The 18,516-nt window shown below is 45.9% G+C and overlaps 1 protein-coding gene across 1 annotated transcript in view; it reads right to left on the bottom strand.

Moving 5' to 3' along the window:
* LOC147732447 (uncharacterized) overlaps positions 1-18,516 on the bottom strand; it is an 899,668-nt gene that overhangs the window by 205,047 nt on the left and 676,105 nt on the right. The gene's annotated exons all lie outside the window — the stretch shown is intronic.

The following is an 18,516-nucleotide window of genomic DNA, read 5'->3' as shown; positions in this document are numbered from 1 at the left end:
ACCCATCACCGAAGCATCAAAGATCAGGTGCAGCTCTTTCCAACAATGGAAGCCCTCCGGCCAAGAGGAAGTGGACGTCCATAGCTGTTCGATGTAGTACTTTGCGCTCTCGACTGAAGCTGCCTAGTAATACATCAACTCTGAACCCATCACCGAAGCATCAGAGATCAGGTGCAGCTCTTCTCAACGATGGTGGTATTGCCGCCAAGAGGAAGTTGACGTCCATAGCTGCTCCCTGTAGTACTCTGCGCTCGCCTGAAGCTGCCTAGTAAAACATCAACTTTGAACCCATCACCGAAACATCAAAGATCAGGTGCAGCTCTTCCCAATGATGGGGGCCCTGCGGCCAAGAGGAAGGTGACGTCCATAGCTGCTCCCCGTAGTACTCTGCGCTCTGGCCTGAAGCTCCCTAGTGAAACATCAACTCTGAACCCATCACTAAAGCGTCAAAGATCAGGTACAGCTCTTCCCAACGATGGTGGCCCTGCAGCCAAGAGGAAGTTGACATCCATACCTGCTCCCTGTAGTACTCTGCGCTCTCGTCTGAAACCACCTAGTAAAACATCAACTTTGAACCCATAACCAAAGCATCAATGTCAGGTGAAGCTCTTCCCAACAATGGTGGACCTGCGGAAGAGGAAGTTGACGTCCATAGCTGCTCCCCATAGTACTTTGCACGCTGGCCTGAAGCCCCCTAGTGAAACCTCAACTCTGAACCCATCACTGAAGCGTCAAAGATCAGTTACAGCTCTTCCCAACGATGGCGGCCCTGCAACCAAGAGGAAGTTGACGTCCATTGCAGCTCCCTGTAGTACTCTGCGCTCTCGCCTGAAACCACCTAGTAAAACACCAACTCTGAACCCATGACCGAAGCATCAAAGATCAGGTGCAGCTCTTCCCAACGATACCCTGAAGCTCCCTAGTGAAAAATAAACTTTGAACCCATCACTGAAGCATCAAAGATCAGGTACAGCTCTTTCCAACAATGGTAGCCCTGCGGCCAAGAGGAAGTTGAAGTCCATAGCTGCTCCCGGTAGTACTCTACGCTCTCGCCTGAAGCTGCCTAGTAAAACATCAACTCTGAACCCATCACCGAAGCATCAAAGATCAGGTGCAGCTCTTTCCAACAATGGAAGCCCTCCGGCCAAGAGGAAGTGGACGTCCATAGCTGTTCGATGTAGTACTTTGCGCTCTCTACTGAAGCTGCCTAGTAAAACATCAACTCTGAACCCATCACCAAAGCATCAAAGATCAGGTGAAGCTCTTCCCAACAATGGTGGCCCTGCAGGCAAGAGGAAGTTGACGTCCATAGCGGCTCCCCATAGTACTTTGCACTCTGGCCTGAAGCCCCCTAGTGAAACATCAACTCTGAACCCATCACTGAAGCGTCAAAGATCAGGTACAGCTCTTCCCAAAGATGGCGGCCCTGCGACCAAGAGGAAGTTGACGTCCATTGCTGCTCCCTGTAGTACTCTGCGCTCTCGCCTGAAACCACCTAGTAAAACACCAACTCTGAACCCATGACCGAAGCATCAAAGATCAGGTGCAGCTCTTCCCAACGATACCCTGAAACTCCCTAGTGAAAAATAAACTCTGAACCAATCACTGAAGCATCTAAGATCAGGTACAGCTCTTTCCAACAATGGTAGCGCTCCGGCCAAGAGGAAGTGGACGTCCATAGCTGCTCCCAGTAGTACTCTGCGCTCTCGACTGAAGCTGCCTAGTAAAACACCAACTCTGAACCCATCACTGAAGCATCAAAGATCAGGTGCAGCTCTTTCCAACAATGGTAGCGCTCCGGCCAAGAGGAAGTGGACGTCCATAGCTGCTCCCAGTAGTACTCTGCGCTCTCGACTGAAGCTGCCTAGTAATACATCAACTCTGAACCCATCACCGAAGCATCAAAGATCAGGTGCAGCTCTTCCCAACGATGGTGGCATTGCCCCCAAGAGGAAGTTGATGTCCATAGCTGCTCCGTGTAGTACTTTGCGCGCTCGCCTCAAGCCGCCTACTAAAACATCAACTCTGAACCCATCACAGAAGCATCAAAGATCAGGTGCAGCTCTTCCCAATGATGGCGGCCCTGCGGCCAAGAGGAAAGTGACGTCCATAGCTGCTCCCCGTAGTACTCTGCGCTCTGGCCTAAAGCTCCCTAGTGAAACATCAACTCTGAACCCATCACTAAAGCGTCAAAGATCAGGTACAGCTGTTCCCAACTATGGTGGCCCTGCGGCCAAGAGGAAGTTGACGTCCACAGCTGCTCCCTGTAGTACTCTGAGCTCTTGCATGAAACCACCTAGTAAAAATTCAACTCTGAACCCATCACCAAAGTATCAAAGATCAGGTGCAGCTCGTTTCAACAATGGTAGCCCTGCAGCCAAGAAGAAGTTGACGTCCATAGCTGCTCCCCATAGTACACTGCGCTCTCACCTGAAGCTGCCTAAAAAAACATCAACTCCGAACCCATCACCGAAGCATCAAAGATCACGTGCAGCTCTTCTCAACGATGGTGGCATTGCGGCCAAGAGGAAGGTGACGTCCATAGCTACTCCCTGTAGTACTCTGCTCTCTTGCCTGAAGCCGCCAAGTGAAACATCAAATCGGAACCCATCACTGAAGCGTCAAAGATCAGGTACAGCTCTTCCCAACGATGGGGTCCCTGCAGGCCAAGAAGAAGTTGACGTCCATAGCTGCTCCCGTAGTACTCTGCGCTCTTGCCTGAAAACACCTAGTAAAACATAAACTCTAAAACCATCACCGAAGCATCAAAGATCAGGTGCAGCTCTTCCCAACGATGGTGGCATTGCCGCCAAGAGGAAGTTGACGTCTATAGCTGCTCCCTGTAGTACTCTGCGCTCTCGCCTGAAACCACCTAGTAAAACATCAACTCTGAACCCATCACCGAAGCACCAAAGATCAGGTGCAGCTCTTTCCGACATTGGTAGCCCTGTGGCCAAGAGGAAGGGGACGTCCATAGCTGCTCCCTGTAGTACTCTGAGCTCTCCCCTGAAGCCGCCTAGTGAAACATCTACTCTGAACCCATCACTGAAGCGTCAAATTTCAGGTACAGCTCTTCCCAATGATGGTGGCCCTGCAGGCCAAGTGGTAGTTGACGTCCATAGCTGCTCCCTGTAGTTCTCTGCGCTCTTGCCTGAAAACACCTAGTAAAACATCAACTCTGAACCCATCAACGAAGCATCAAAGATCAGGTGCAGCTCTTCCCAACGATGGCGGCACTGCAGCCAAGAGGAAGTTGACGTCCATAGCTACTCCGCGTAGTACTCTGCCCTCTCGACTGAAGCTGCCTAGTGAAACATCTACTCTGAACCCATCACTGAAGCGTCAAATATCAGGTACAGCTCTTCCCAATGATGGTGGCCCTGCAGGCCAAGTGGTAGTTGACGTCCATAGCTGCTCCCTGTAGTTCTCTGCGCTCTTGCCTGAAAACACCTAGTAAAACATCAACTCTGAACCCATCACCGAAGCACCAAAGATCAGGTGCAGCTCTTTCCGACAATGGTAGCCCTGTGGCCAAGAGGAAGGGGACGTCCATAGCTGCTCCCTGTAGTACTCTGAGCTCTCCCCTGAAGCCGCCTAGTGAAACATCTACTCTGAACCCATCACTGAAGCGTCAAATATCAGGTACAGCTCTTCCCAATGATGGTGGCCCTGCAGGCCAAGTGGTAGTTGACGTCCATAGCTGCTCCCTGTAGTGCTCTGCGCTCTCGCCTGAAACCACCTAGTAAAACATCAACTCTGAACCCATCACCGAAGCACCAAAGATCAGGTGCAGCTCTTTCCGACAATGGTAGCCCTGTGGCCAAGAGGAAGGGGACGTCCATAGCTGCTCCCTGTAGTACTCTGCGCTCTCACCTGAAGCTGCCTAGTGAAACATCAACTCTGAACCCATCACTGAAGCGTCAAAGATCAGGTACAGCTCTTCCCAACAATGGTGGCCCTGCAGCCAAGAGGAAGTTGACATCCATACCTGCTCCCTTTAGTACTCTGCGCTCTCGTCTGAAACCACCTAGTAAAACATCAACTCTGAACCCATCACCGAAGCATCAAAGATCAGGTGAAGCTCTTCCCAACAATGGTGGCCCTGCGGCCAAGAGGAAGTTGACGTTCATAGCTGCTCCCCATAGTACTTTGCACTCTGGCCTGAAGCCCCCTAGTGAAACATCAACTCTGAACCCATCACTGAAGCGTCAAAGACCAGGTACAGCTCTTCCCAACGATGGTAGCCCTGCGACCAAGAGGAAGTTGACGTCCATAGCTGCTCCCTGTAGTACTCTGCGCTCTCGCCTGAAACCACCTAGTAAAACACCAATTCTGAACCCATGACCGAAGCATCAAAGATCAGGTGCAGCTCTTCCCAACGACAGCCTGAAGCTCCCTAGTGAAACATAAACTCTGAACCCATCACTGAAGCATCAAAGATCAGGTACAGCTCTTCCCAATGATAATGGCCCTGTGGCAAGGAGGAAGTTGACGTCCATAGCTGCTCCCTGTAGTACTCTGCTCTCTCCCCTGAAACCACATAGTAAAACATCAACTCTGTACCCATCACCGAAGCATCAAAGATCAGGTGCAGCTCTTTCCAACAATGGTAGCCCTGCGGCCAAGATGAAGTTGAAGTCCATAGCTGCTCCCCGTAGTACTATACGCTCTCGCCTGAAGCTGCCTAGTAAAACATCAACTCTGAACCCATCACCGAAGCATCAAAGATCAGGTGCAGCTCTTTCCAACAATGGAAGCCCTCCGGCCAAGAGGAAGTGGACGTCCATAGCTGTTCGATATAGTACTCTGCGCTCTCGACTGAAGCTGCCTAGTAATACATCAACTCTGAACCCATCACCGAAGCATCAAAGATCAGGTGCAGCTCTTCTCAACGATGGTGGCATTGCCACCAAGAGGAAGTTGACATCCATAGCTGCTCCCTGTAGTACTCTGCGCTCTCGCCTGAAGCTGCCTAGTAAAACATCAACTTTGAACCCATCACCGAAACATCAAAGATCAGGTGCAGCTCTTCCCAATGATGGCGGCCCTGCGGCCAAGAGGAAGGTGACGTCCATAGCTGCTCTCCGTAGTACTCTGCGCTCTGGCCTGAAGCTCCCTAATGAAACATCAACTCTGAACCCATCACTAAAGAGTCAAAGTTCAGGTACAGCTCTTCCCAACGATGGTGGCCCTGCAGCCAAGAGGAAGTTGACATCCATACCTGCTCCCTGTAGTACTCTGCGCTCTCGTCTGAAACCACCTAGTAAAACATCAACTCTGAACCCATCACCAAAGCATCAAAGATCAGGTGAAGCTCTTCCCAACAATGGTGGCCCTGCGGCCAAGAGGAAGTTGACGTCCATAGCTGCTCCCCATAGTACTTTGCACTCTGGTCTGAAGCCCCCTAGTGAAACATCAACTCTGAACCCATCACTGAAGCGTCAAATATCAGGTACAGCTCTTCCCAATGATGGTGGCCATGCAGGCCAAGTGGTAGTTGACGTCCATAGCTGCTCCCTGTAGTTCTCTGCGCTCTTGCCTGAAAACACCTAGTAAAACATCAACTCTGAACCCATCACCGAAGCATCAAAGATCAGGTGCAGCTCTTCCCAACAATGGCGGCACTGCAGCCAAGAGGAAGTTGACGTCCATAGCTACTCCGCGTAGTACTCTGCCTTCTCGCCTGAAGCTGCCTAGTGAAACATCAACTCTGAACCCATCACTGAAGCATCAAAGATCAGGTACAGCTCTTCCCAACAATGGTGGCCCTGCAGCCAAGAGGAAGTTGACGTCCATAGCTGCTCCCTGTAGTACTCTGCGCTCTCGTCTGAAACCACCTAGTAAAACACCAACTCTGAACCCATGACCGAAGCATCAAAGATCAGGTGCAGCTCTTCCCAACGACAGCCTGAAGCTCCCTAGTGAAACATAAACTCTGAACCCATCACTGAAGCATCAAAGATCAGGTACAGCTCTTCCCAATGATAATGGCCCTGTGGCAAGGAGGAAGTTGACGTCCATAGCTGCTCCCTGTAGTACTCTGCTCTCTCCCCTGAAACCACATAGTAAAACATCAACTCTGTACCCATCACCGAAGCATCAAAGATCAGGTGCAGCTCTTTCCAACAATGGAAGCCCTCCGGCCAAGAGGAAGTGGACGTCCATAGCTGTTCGATATAGTACTCTGCGCTCTCGACTGAAGCTGCCTAGTAATACATCAACTCTGAACCCATCACCGAAGCATCAAAGATCAGGTGCAGCTCTTCTCAACGATGGTGGCATTGCCGCCAAGAGGAAGTTGACATCCATAGCTGCTCCCTGTAGTACTCTGCGCTCTTGCCTGAAGCTGCCTAGTAAAACATTAACTTTGAACCCATCACCGAAACATCAAAGATCAGGTGCAGCTCTTCCCAATGATGGCGGCCCTGCGGCCAAGAGGAAGGTGACGTCCATAGCTGCTCTCAGTAGTACTCTGCGCTCTGGCCTGAAGCTCCCTAGTGAAACATCAACTCTGAACCCATCACTAAAGCGTCAAAGTTCAGGTACAGCTCTTCCCAACGATGGTGGCCCTGCAGCCAAGAGGAAGTTGACATCCATACCTGCTCCATGTAGTACTCTGCGCTCTCGTCTGAAACCACCTAGTAAAACATCAACTCTGAACGCATCACCAAAGCATCAAAGATCAGGTGAAGCTCTTCCCAACAATGGTGGCCCTGCGGCCAAGAGGAAGTTGACGTCCATAGCTGCTCCCCATAGTACTTTGCACTCTGGCCTGAACCCCCTAGTGAAACATCAACTCTGAACCCATCACTGAAGCGTCAAAGATCAGGTACAGCTCTTCCCAACGATGGCGGCCCTGCGACCAAGAGGAAGTTGACGTCCATAGCTGCTCCCTGTAGTACTCTGCGCTCTCGCCTGAAACCACCTAGTAAAACACCAACTCTGAACCCATGACCGAAGCATCAAAGATCAGGTGCAGCTCTTCCCGACGATACCCTGAAGCTCCCTAGTGAAAAATAAACTCTGAACCCATCACTGAAGCATCAAATATCAGGTACAGCTCTTTCCAACAATGGTAGCCCTGCGGCCAAGAGGAATTTGAAGTCCATAGCTGCTCCCGGTAGTACTCTACGCTCTCGCCTGAAGCTGCCTAGTAAAACATCAACTCTGAACCCATCACTAAAGCGTCAAAGATCAGGTACAGCTGTTCCCAACTATGGTGGCCCTGCGGCCAAGAGGAAGTTGACGTCCACAGCTGCTCCCTGTAGTACTCTGAGCTCTTGCATGAACCACCTAGTAAAAATTCAACTCTGAACCCATCACCAAAGTATCAAAGATCAGGTGCAGCTCGTTTCAACAATGGTAGCCCTGCAGCCAAGAAGAAGTTGACGTCCATAGCTGCTCCCTATAGTACTCTGCGCTCTCACCTGAAGCTGCCTAGAAAAACATCAACTCTGAACCCATCACTAAAGCATCAAAGATCAGGTGCAGCTCTTCTCAACGATGGTGGCACTGCGGCCAAGAGGAAGTTGACGTCCATAGCTACTCCCTGTAGTACTCTGCGCTCTTCCCTGAAGCCGCCAAGTGAAACATCAACTCGGAACCCATCACTGAAGCGTCAAAGATCAGGTACAGCTCTTCCCAACGATGGGGTCCCTGCAGGCCAAGAAGAAGTTGACGTCCATAGCTGCTCCCGTAGTACTCTGCGCTCTTGCCTGAAAACACCTAGTAAAACATAAACTCTGAACCCATCACCGAAGCATCAAAGTTCAGGTGCAGCTCTTCCCAATGATGGTGACCTTGCCGCCAAGAGGAAGTTGACGTCCATAGCTGCTCCCTGTAGTACTCTGCGCTCTCGCCTAAAGCAGCCTAGTAAAACATCAACTCCGATCCCATCACCAAAGCATCAAAGATCAGGTGCAGCTTTTCCCAACGATGGTGGCAGTGCGGCCAAGAGGAAGTTGACGTCCATAGCTGCTCCCTGTAGTACTCTGAGCTCGGGCCTGAAGCCCCCAGGTGAAACATCAACTCTGAACCCATCACTGAAGCGTCAAAGATCAGGAAATCCTTGCCGGACACAGGCTCTGCAGCCTACAAAAAGCCCAGCTGAGATTTCCCCCAAGGGCAACATGTATGCGGAGCGGTGCATGGTTTTCCCACAGACTCTTTATAAGCAGAAGCCAATTGTGTTCATAGTGGAAGGAACTGTGAGCAGTGAGCAGAAATACATTGCACATGTTCCTCAGGGTGTCAGTGAGCACAGTTACATTGAACAATTTCCTCAGGGTGTCTGTGAGCAGAGTATGGGGTCATCATCAGTATCCACTCAAGTACAGCAGGAACAAGTAACTGGGAAGGCATCTCTTCCTTCATCTACAGCATCACTTGAAAGTAAAGCCAAGCTCCAGGTCTCCTTGGATCAGGGAAGTAGTTTGCACTGTAATTCGACGATACCAGGATTACACACTGTACGCGTAGTGGAGAACCAGAATGAGACCAAGAAGAGTGATGCAATGCCAGAATGTACAGGAAGCTCTCACTAGTGCAAGAGCAGATTGCACAGGGGGCAGAGACAAGATGAGCTTATGCAATATTAGTCAAGATCCTGTCCTCAAAGGGTTGGTACAGGGCAAAAGCAGCATTTTGAAGGACACCACTGTGTACACCTTGTCCCTACATATTGTGAAAGCCCTCTGCAGGATGTATGATGTGGAATGCTGCAAGAAACCAGCGAGAAGACTCCCACACAAAGTCCGCGTAATGCAGTCCATTACTCCAGTGAACCAGTCTCCCCTTTGCTGCCTAGCCCCAAACAGGGCTGGACTGGGAACCAGAACCGGCCCTGGCAAAGTGCTCGGCCAGCCCCCTCCCCCTCCGGGAGGAGGGGTTGGAGAAGGGGGGAGGGGGGTTGCGACCGCGCTCTGTGCCAGGGCCGGTTTTCGGCCGTTTTTGTTACAGGGCCGTTTTTGCAGCTTAGCTGCAAACACGGCCCTGTAACATAAAACGGCCCCCAGGGGCCCAAAACCGGCCCCCAACCATGCGGCCCACCGGGGGATTGCCCGGTGCCCGCAACGGTCAGTCCGGGCCTGGCCCCAAACGGCAGCTGGAGGGTTATATGGTTTCTGATTTGGTACCCAAGGCTGCCAATACCAGAAGTCCACTGGGTACAAAGCACCCCATTAGCCCAATAGATAGTACCACTCAGCTAAATTGCTGCACGAATCAAGAAGCTCAAACACAAAACCAGACTGAGATGTTCCACAACTCCCAAGTCCTCAACTACCCCTCTCCCAGTTCTGTAAAATCCTACCCAACAATCAAACCTTGGTACATCAAAACCACCTCCCGCCAGCTCAGCCTTCACACTTACCCATCCAGCTGCTCCCCTATGCCTAGCACCAACTTTCAGCACCCTCAGGAAGAGGTGGCCGGCTCTTTGGCAGACCCTGGCATCCAGAGTAAATGCAGAGCAGACAAGGGAAAGAAAGACCACATAGTCAACAACATTTGTGGACTGCAAAAGAATAGTTTGTGGACTTTCCGGTGGAGAAGTCTGCTGATCACAAGCTGCAGAAGAAACTCGATCGGACCTGCTAGAGTGCACTAGTTTGGGGACAAAGAGCCTGTCCATCACTAGGAAGAAGCATTTCCCGATGGTGCCCTCTGTCTTTTCAAACTCATTTACTGATGCTGCTCTTCAGGAAAAACTACTCACTCAACAGGACAGCACAGAGCGCAAGGCAGACAAAACGTTTTGTTCTCCAATTCGTGCCAGCCATTCTAACACTTTGGCTCCCATTGGTCAAGCCACACACCCACTTGAGTGTTTAGAGAGGTGCTCATGTGAGAGAATTTCTCCAGTTTGTCCAGAGATGCCTACACAAGAGCAGCTCGCACCGAAATACACAGAAAAAGATTTGGAAGCAGTTAAAAAACAATACGAAGATAAATTAAAGCAAGCACAGGTTGTATAATAAACTCTAAAAAAAATCCCAGGCAGTTGGAATATTGACGGCCAGCCTTTATCTCTATATGAATGATCTTCAGCATGGGGTTTTGAATTGCGATGACTCTGTGGTTGATCTGGAATCCCTTGAAGCCCTCTTTGAAATTAGAGCTCAGCCAGAAGAAATAGTATTGCTCCAAAACCATGCAGAATTGACTGCAAAGAGTGAAAATGCTCAGTCTTTGGATAAGCCTGAACAGTTTCTGTATGAACTATCACTCATCCCTAACTTTTACGAACGGACCTTCTGTATTCTTTTCCGGGACACCTTTTTATATGGCCTGGTACTTGCCGAAGTCACCTTTTATTCTAAAACCCCAAGTCCCCCTTGGATGGATGGGTACTTCCTCCCTCCCCCAAGGCAAGCATTTAAAACCACACTGTTTTTGGATTAGGGGGAGTGTATTGACCGGGTTTTTGGCTCTATTTCTGAGTAATGGTGACTTTAGCTTGCTACCATCCTAGATCCCTATTCTTAGCTTGTTTTGGTCCTTTTCAGGCCTCTTTTCAGACCTAGAAGCATAAATTAGAGGATAGCCGCTTTATATGATGATAGATCCCTTATTTCTGATTTTAATCTATCTATTGCCTATTGGCTTTGACATAATTATGTGTCCTTTCATTATTCTCAGGCCTGAAGACCTATAGTAGAGGGTGGATCCTGTAGTTCTGATTTTATATTACCTATTGGTAGGGTTTGTGTATGTACTCTGATAGAGCTGTATGTCTATTTCATCCTTTTCGGGCCTACAAGGCCCAGAACCAGAGAGACTCCATTTTGCTTTCTGCCTCTGCAGACTGAGATACATGTAGGTCAAGTGTGATGTTTTAGTTATGAGGTGTTGTTCGCTCTTTGCAAACTAGAGAGAACCGGCTGGAGCTGAATCTTATCAAGAAATGTCCCTGGGCTCAAGTCTCTAGACGAAACAAGCAGTTGATCTCTGTGAGGGCGTCTGGAGCAGGGAGCCTGGTACATGGATTTGGTGGGAGGAGGCTACTGGCTGGAACTTTCCACTAGGGGAGAGCATTCCATATTAGTGAAGTGCAGAGAGGTGGAGTTGTCAGAAGCAGTTGTGGTCAGATGGTGTTTGGAGCTGAAGAGAGCAGTCAGATGGTTTTTGGAGTTGAAGAGAGCGGTCAGATGGATCTTGGAACAGTCAGATGAATCTTGGAATGGTAGAAGGCAGATGGTGTTTGGAGCTGAAGGGAGTAGTCAGATGGTGTTTGGAGCTGAAGAGAGCAGTCAGATGGTGTTTGGAGCTGAGCTGAAGAGAGCAGTCAGATGGTTTTTGGAGCTGGAGAGAGCAGTCAGATGGATCTTGGAGCGGTCAGATGAATCTTGGAATGGAGTTGGAACTGTCAGCTGGAGCTGCCAGTTTGTCAGAATGTATTGAAGCAGTTGCCAGTCAGATGGAAGAGTTGGAGCTGCCAGTTGGAGCTTTTGGAGCAGTTGAGCCAGTGGAATGAAGCTGTGGTGACAGAGGGAGAGAGCCCTGATTCCACCAGAGAGAGAGAAACATTCCTTTCTTATAGGGTGAGGTATTCTAAACTAGTTTGCTTTACACTTAATCATTCACTTTCCTTTTATTTCCTAGTCTATATTCCCTACTGTATTGTTGCACTGATTAATCCCTTTTCTTTCAGCGGTGTGCAGTCTGTTATAATCCATTTCCCTTTTTAGCTATCTACAGTTCCTGTCAGCTACATGTGGATGTGTTAGTAATAAAGCGTTCTTGTTTTCCATTATAATAAAGAGACCCGCAGATCTATGTATTCCTTAGATGTACCTATTTCCCTTTACTTTTCAGGCTATATCTAGATTGCTAGTTATTGTGATGTTATAATTTGCTATTGTGTAATAAAGGGACCCCAGTTCTTAGCGAACCATTGTGTAACTGTTATTTGTTTGTATGATAAAGTTAACCTTTCTTCTAGTCAGATGCTGTTATGTGGACGGATGCGTCTCCCGTCCGGGTAAGTGGCAACTGAGCAAGGGAGCAGGGAGCACTTATATCAGAGAATAACCTTTGCATATTGTAATTTGGCCATTCTTGTGTGAGAGGATTGAACTGTCTATCTACCACATAAAATATAATATTACATTCCCAGTAGATATTAGATATATAGAGAAACTTCCCAACAGAGAGAGAGAGCTAAAGGTATCAATAGGACAGTGATCGCCGTGGTGTAGCGGCATTAGTGAGAGCACCGGGAGAACCCAGTGTGTATACCCACAGGATTGTGGCTTGTGTGAGAGAGTGAGAGCACCGGAAGGACACGGTGTTTATACCCACAGGATTGTGGCTTGTGTGAGAGAGTGAGAGCACCGGAAAGACACAGTGTTTATACTCACAGGATTGTGGCTTGTGTGAGCACTGATTGGGGTCAGTGTGTAATGGTAAATAATCAGAACTGCCCCCTTCACTATGAGTAGGAGGGTAGCATAGTCTGGACCTAGGTTGTCGCGAGACTATGAGGTATGAGTGTGGTGTAGAATATGGAATTCCTTAGTAATCAGTGAGTATTTCTAGTAATCACTATAGATTTAGTGGTGTTTTTGATGATATGAGCTTGTATATTGCTAATTCCCCATCCTCAGGTAGGTACCCAGGTACCGTGGTAAGTAGGCCCTGAGGATGGAGGTGGTTACGTTTCGGCCGGGTTGGTGGTGTCTTGGTGAGCTGATTCTATTTGGTCTGAAAATCCGGTCGTTACATCTGGCGTCAACGAACAATTCTAATAGGTTGCGGGGGAGTGCCCTGATAGCCAGTTGCATCTTGCGTCACGAATCCGTTTCGAATAAAGTGCATGGGGAGTGGCCCCTGGCATGTATATGGACTTAAACCCCTTTCAAATTTGACATCTGGGAACAGTCTGTGAATTGCATGGTGAGGTGTGGTCCCTGACCTATGGGCTTGAACAGTTGGAGTGTAAGGAGATTGCAGTACATCATGGCATCTGACTTATGCAGTGTAGGAGAAATGTTTTTCATCTTGGTGTTTGAACTGAAAGACTTGAAGGGTAACAGTACGTGATGAAGCCAATTACATCTTGGTGATGATGCAGTTGTAAATATGTGTATGTAAAAGGCTTGTAAGTTGCCTATTAAATGGCTTGCTGCATTTGCTTGTGCTGTGAAATGTGAAATGTATTCAGTGTAATATGACTTGTTGAGTTCCTTGTGAATAACGCCTTGTAAATATGGCTTGTAAATAGCATGTTATCATTACGTTAGGCAGGAGAAAGCTGGATCTCTTTCAAGTGATTAGAAAAAATGTTTAGAAAATGTGCACAAGTGTTATGTGAAAACGTGAAGATATAAGTTCTTGGATTCCCCATGTGTCTGCAGCCATCGGGGAACAATTGTGTTTGAGCTGCCAAAGGGTTATTATCTTGAATTGGGATGGCAGTGTTTGTTTCAATATGCTGTTTAATATGCATGGTTACAAGAGCTGACACTAAAAGTCAGTGAATGTTTGGATTAAAGGTGGTTAGATTGGCTATTTAATTAGTTGCCAGATTTCTATTTCTTATCTTAAGTGTTAGGGGGAGTTTTTTCTAGCCCTTAGTACGTCTTGTTTAAGTTCTTTCATTTTGATGTTAGTGTTCATAGTCTAGGGTGGACATTGGTGACAGGATAAATTGTTCTATTTTGATTAGTGGTGACTATGACACACTACCATCTTAGTGTAGTGCTATGTGTTTCCTTATATTAGTTTGCTTTGCAATTAGTTGCAGGGTTCACCTATGTACTTTGACAGGTAGCTGACGGAAAGGTAACATCTTGCACGGGAAAAAAACAGTGTTCATTAAACATACTGTTTGATATGCGTCCACGAGTCTGTGTGGATTTGCCTTTGAAAACATAATTAAATGTGTCTGATTCAGAGGTCAGAGCATTATAAATTAACCAGTCAGACTGCGAGGCATACACAGGTTTTTTTTTTTAAATGAGCATTAGGAGGGAGTTTTCAGCTGAGAATGGGCGGTGCAGAGAGATAAGCAAACCAGTGTTTTAGATTAATGATCACCGGTTGTGGAAATAAAATAGACCCAACGTAGAATGTGTTTGAAAAAATTGAAATTCAACCGTGTGCTTTTAAAAATTGCTTTGTAGTGTATTTTGCAAATATAGAAAATATAACTGATTATTCCCCTAAAGCAAGCTGCCCCTTTTGTTTAAAGTTCAAATGCAAATGATTCTGTATTTTTGCGCTGATATGAAGCAGCACAGGGTGAGAGAGAAAAATGTGATAAAATGTTCCCACTCAGATGGGAAAAAAAGCTATCTGCAAAAACAAATCTGACTCTTTTAATCATTAGAACAGAAAAGCTTGCGCACATTTATGAATTCCTTGTTATGCTGTGTAAATTTACATGTATAACTTTTTTTCCCCTTGTTTGAATTGATGGTGTCCCAAATGTTATTATGAAAAGTGTCATGTGATTTTCAATGCTGCTAAACGTTTTGCCTTTCAGCTGCTAACAATGATTATTTACGAACGAGAAGCTTCACATGCTGTGCACAGCTAGGTTTTGACCTTGCTGAGATTAGCATGCATTCCACAAAGCTTTTTCTCTTCTCCATGGCTTTTTGTGCGGGAGGGGTGACTTATGAGAGCAGAGACACCCAGTTTGTTATTCTTGGCTATGATTCAGTTCTTTCCGCAGAGTAATGTTGATATAAGGGGGGGTCAAGTCGCTCTTCCTCACAATTAGCCCAGACAGCTTCCCCGGTTAGAAATATGGGATGCTTGCAGACGAATAGTCTTCCCCTCAGTAATGTAAATAGAAAAATTGGCAGGCGCTTGGCCCTTGGAGTTAGATAAATACAGTCAGCCCAGAAAGCTTCCCTGGCTAGAGATATGGGATGCTTGCAGACGAATAGTCTTCCCCTCAGTAATGTAAACAGAAAAATGGGCAGGCGCTTGGCCCTTGGAGTTAGATAGATACAGTCAGCCCAGAAAGCTTCCCTGGCTAGAGATATGGGACGCTTGTAGATGAATAGTTTTCCTTTCAGTAATGTAAACAGAATAATTGGCAGGAGCTTCGCTCCTGCAATGAGATCAGCATTGGCAGCGACTAAATTTTAGATCGCAGGGCAGCAGCCCGTCTCCTGCTGCAGCTGCTGTAGTTGATCCTCCCGAAGAATGCTGTTACCGCATATTAGCCCTCACAAACTTCAGTACACCTGTGGGTCCTGACCCACCTAAAGAACACTATAGCCCAGAGAATGGTAGTGTTTTCAACGCTTCATTGAAGGGCTTGTTTCCCAATAAGGGAACACTGACGAGGAGACTCATTATTATTTTTTAAACATTTTTCTTTTACTTTTTTTTTCACAGACATGCTTACTTTTTATGTTTGTTAGGTGTGTGTGTTGGTAAGGGGCCTCGCTTAAGCATAGCCAGGGGCAGCAACAGGACACCAAAGAAGAGGCATGGGGGGACAGGGAGTCCAGTGGGCTATTCTCTCTCACAAGGCAGTGGGCAGGGGTGGGATTTGAGAGAGTCAAATGCAGAGAAAATGAGCAGCTACATGGTTAAGATCGTTTAGTTTATTATTCAGCCAAATTGTAGTAATTCCATAAGTGATAATGAGAAAAAAGGGGTGAAGGACGTCATTAAGACTAAGTTTGTGAATGCCACAAGAGATTAAGATTGGCACATGTAATGTCAATGGGATGTTAAATAAGTGTAAATACAGAGCCATCAACATTCAAACCAGACGTGATATTTTTTCAGGAAACTCATTGCAAGGTTAATAATCCAAAGTCTTTTATCCCCAAAAGATACTCACATGCATTTTGTGCATCAATAGGGGCTGCTGTGAGGAGAGTAGCAATCTTTCAGGTAACCACTATAAACTGGCAAGTGAGAGATCTGATTAGAGATGGAAAAGGGAGGTGGCTGTGGATCCAGGAATAAGTCATGGGTAACACCCTCAATTTAGCGAATTACTATGGTCCTATTAGTGATGACATAAAGCCATTGACACAACTGCATAATTTAACAATGGCAGAAGGACTGATAATCTGTGGGGCAATTTGAATTTCATTTAGGATCTAAGATTAGATACTTCTAATAGAGCCAAAAAACAACTCAAAACTTGTACGTAAAATGTTCTTTCAGCTTTTAACCATGATTTTTAATTGATCAATTCTAGGTGCGTAGAGTACCCGCAGTACGAACAGTTTACTTGCTTCTTGCTGCAATTTAATTATGCCACGCGCCTTGATTTTTTTCTTCTAACTTGATCAATTAAGTAGAGAGCAGTTAACATCTGGGCAAATGCTTTTTCATACCATTCGATTGTTTTACTCCGATATGAGTTAGCTATCCCCCACAGAGATAGACTTAGATGGCTCTCTACTCTCAGACTATATATGGGTAGAAAATTAAAAAAAACCTGTGTAAAACTGTTTTTTGAGGTCAATTGCAATACAGTGGATGAATCAGTAGTATTGGAGGCCTTTAAGGCTGCCTTCCGAGTTATGTCATAGCTTGTCAGTCTCATAAAAATAGGGAGAATAAAGTCAGAGCAGGTGCGCTACATGCAGAGGTCGATGGTACCATGAATGTCTATATGTTTAGAGGGAATGAGGATGAGCGAAAAGAACAGCTCGACATATCCAAGCAGGAACTGCGATATTTCTTCTTAAAGGAAGATATCAACAGTTATCAAACTTTCCAACAAAAATGTTTGAAGAAAGCCACCATATAGACGAATATCTTGCATGGTCCACAAATCTTAGAAAGAATAAGCAGGAAATAAGTATAATTGTGAAACCCCAAACTAGCCTCAAGGTCGGAGAAAGTAGTGAGATCGCCAAAGTCTTTGTTCATCACTATTGAAAATTGAACGAGAAAACAAATTCTATTCCAAGATCCAAACTGGTTCAATCTTTTAATATCCTCACTTTACAGCAGGTTACAAGGGAGAAAAAAAATGAATTTTCTAGAGACAGTTGAGCTTGCAGAGTAGTAAAAACACGTATGAATATGCCCAATGTCAAAGCCTCTGGTAGCGGTGGTATCCCCACCGAAGTCTATAAAATGTTTGCCGAGGAGTTGCTCCCCTTTTTAGACAATCTGTTAATCAGTATAGTAAAAAATGGTTATCCCTAAATCTTTTAAAGAATCGATAATAGTCAGTTTTCTTATAACAGATAAAACCGCAACAAGTGTCAAATCATACAGACCTATTAGTCTTTTGAATTCTAAATATTAATTGTTTGCTAAAATCTGCGCTTCGCGTATTATTCCATTAGCCCAAAATTTGATCCAAAAGGATCAGAGTGTTTTTTTGACAGCTCAGCAAATTTCTGCTAATACAAGCGATTGATTATTTTTCAGTTATTCAAGAGAAGGCAGCTATTCTGATGATGGATGCAGAAAGAATCTTCGGTTTGGTCAATCGGTAGATGTTGCTCTTTGGTTTTATCGTAATTTGGTTTTCCTAGCCATTTTCTGATAATGTCAAAAAATCTCTATCAGGACGCCAAAGAGATTATCAATTCAAGGAAAGCAGGTGTGGTGAGAATCAGTAGAGAAACCCATCAGGGAAGCCTGGTGGCCTCAGTACTTTCTGCTCTTTTTATTGAGCTGTTAGGGGTGTGAATACATGATGAGGGATTAATAGTTCCACCACTAGTGGGAATGTAAAAAATAAAACATTTTGCTGACAACATCATATTGTACTTAAAATCAGGTAGGGAAAAATCCAAGGGATGCTGAATGCAATTACAGAATATACAGAGGTGGGGGCTAAAAAGTGAATCAAACAAAAACTGTAATTTTACTGTTTATCTCCTTCCCAGTGCATCTTCCTCAAGGTTTAAGAAATCAGAATAGACCTCAATGGCCCGTTTGGTATTTGGGTACTTATGCTATTAATAACTACTCCCAATTGTTTGAAGTCAACTGTCAAGCAACTATTTTAAAGAATTTTTTTTTAATAAATAGATGGAATACACTTACTATATCTTTTCTAGGTAGGGTTGACTTGATTAAACTGACAATTCTTCCTTTCATTTTATTCTCATTGGCAAATCTTCCTATCAAAATAAAATTCCTTATATTTTTAAAGAATTCAACCGTTTATTTAGGAAATGTGTAAGGAATATTAAACAGTTTAGGGTGAAGTTTGCCGTTTTACAATTGGATAAAACTCAGGGGGGACTCGCTCGGTCTCATTGTCAGACTTACTATGAAGCAGCTCTTTTAGATAATATAGTTAGAATAACGGTTGTCGCAGAAGCATTTAATAATTGTTTTGTCTCATGTATGGTTAATCAATGTACCTTCAAGATATTATAGCTCCCAAAAGAAAGAAGATACAAGACACTCCAGTCCTTTGAGCATCGTATTAAGTCCTTTTATGTGGCTTGCTGGGTCTCGAAATGCATTTGCTTACAACAATACAAAATTGTAAAGCTTTCGGTCCTGCTCTACCTTAATCAACTATGGAAGTTTGGGAGACAGAGGGATTCGCCAGGCTGGGGATTTTTT

Source organism: Lissotriton vulgaris, chromosome 2_1 (genome assembly GCF_964263255.1).
Source record: "Lissotriton vulgaris chromosome 2_1, aLisVul1.2, whole genome shotgun sequence".
NCBI classification, from domain to species: domain Eukaryota; kingdom Metazoa; phylum Chordata; class Amphibia; order Caudata; family Salamandridae; genus Lissotriton; species Lissotriton vulgaris.
Note: the sequence above shows the minus strand (reverse complement) of the source record. Positions and strands in the feature narration are given on the sequence as shown.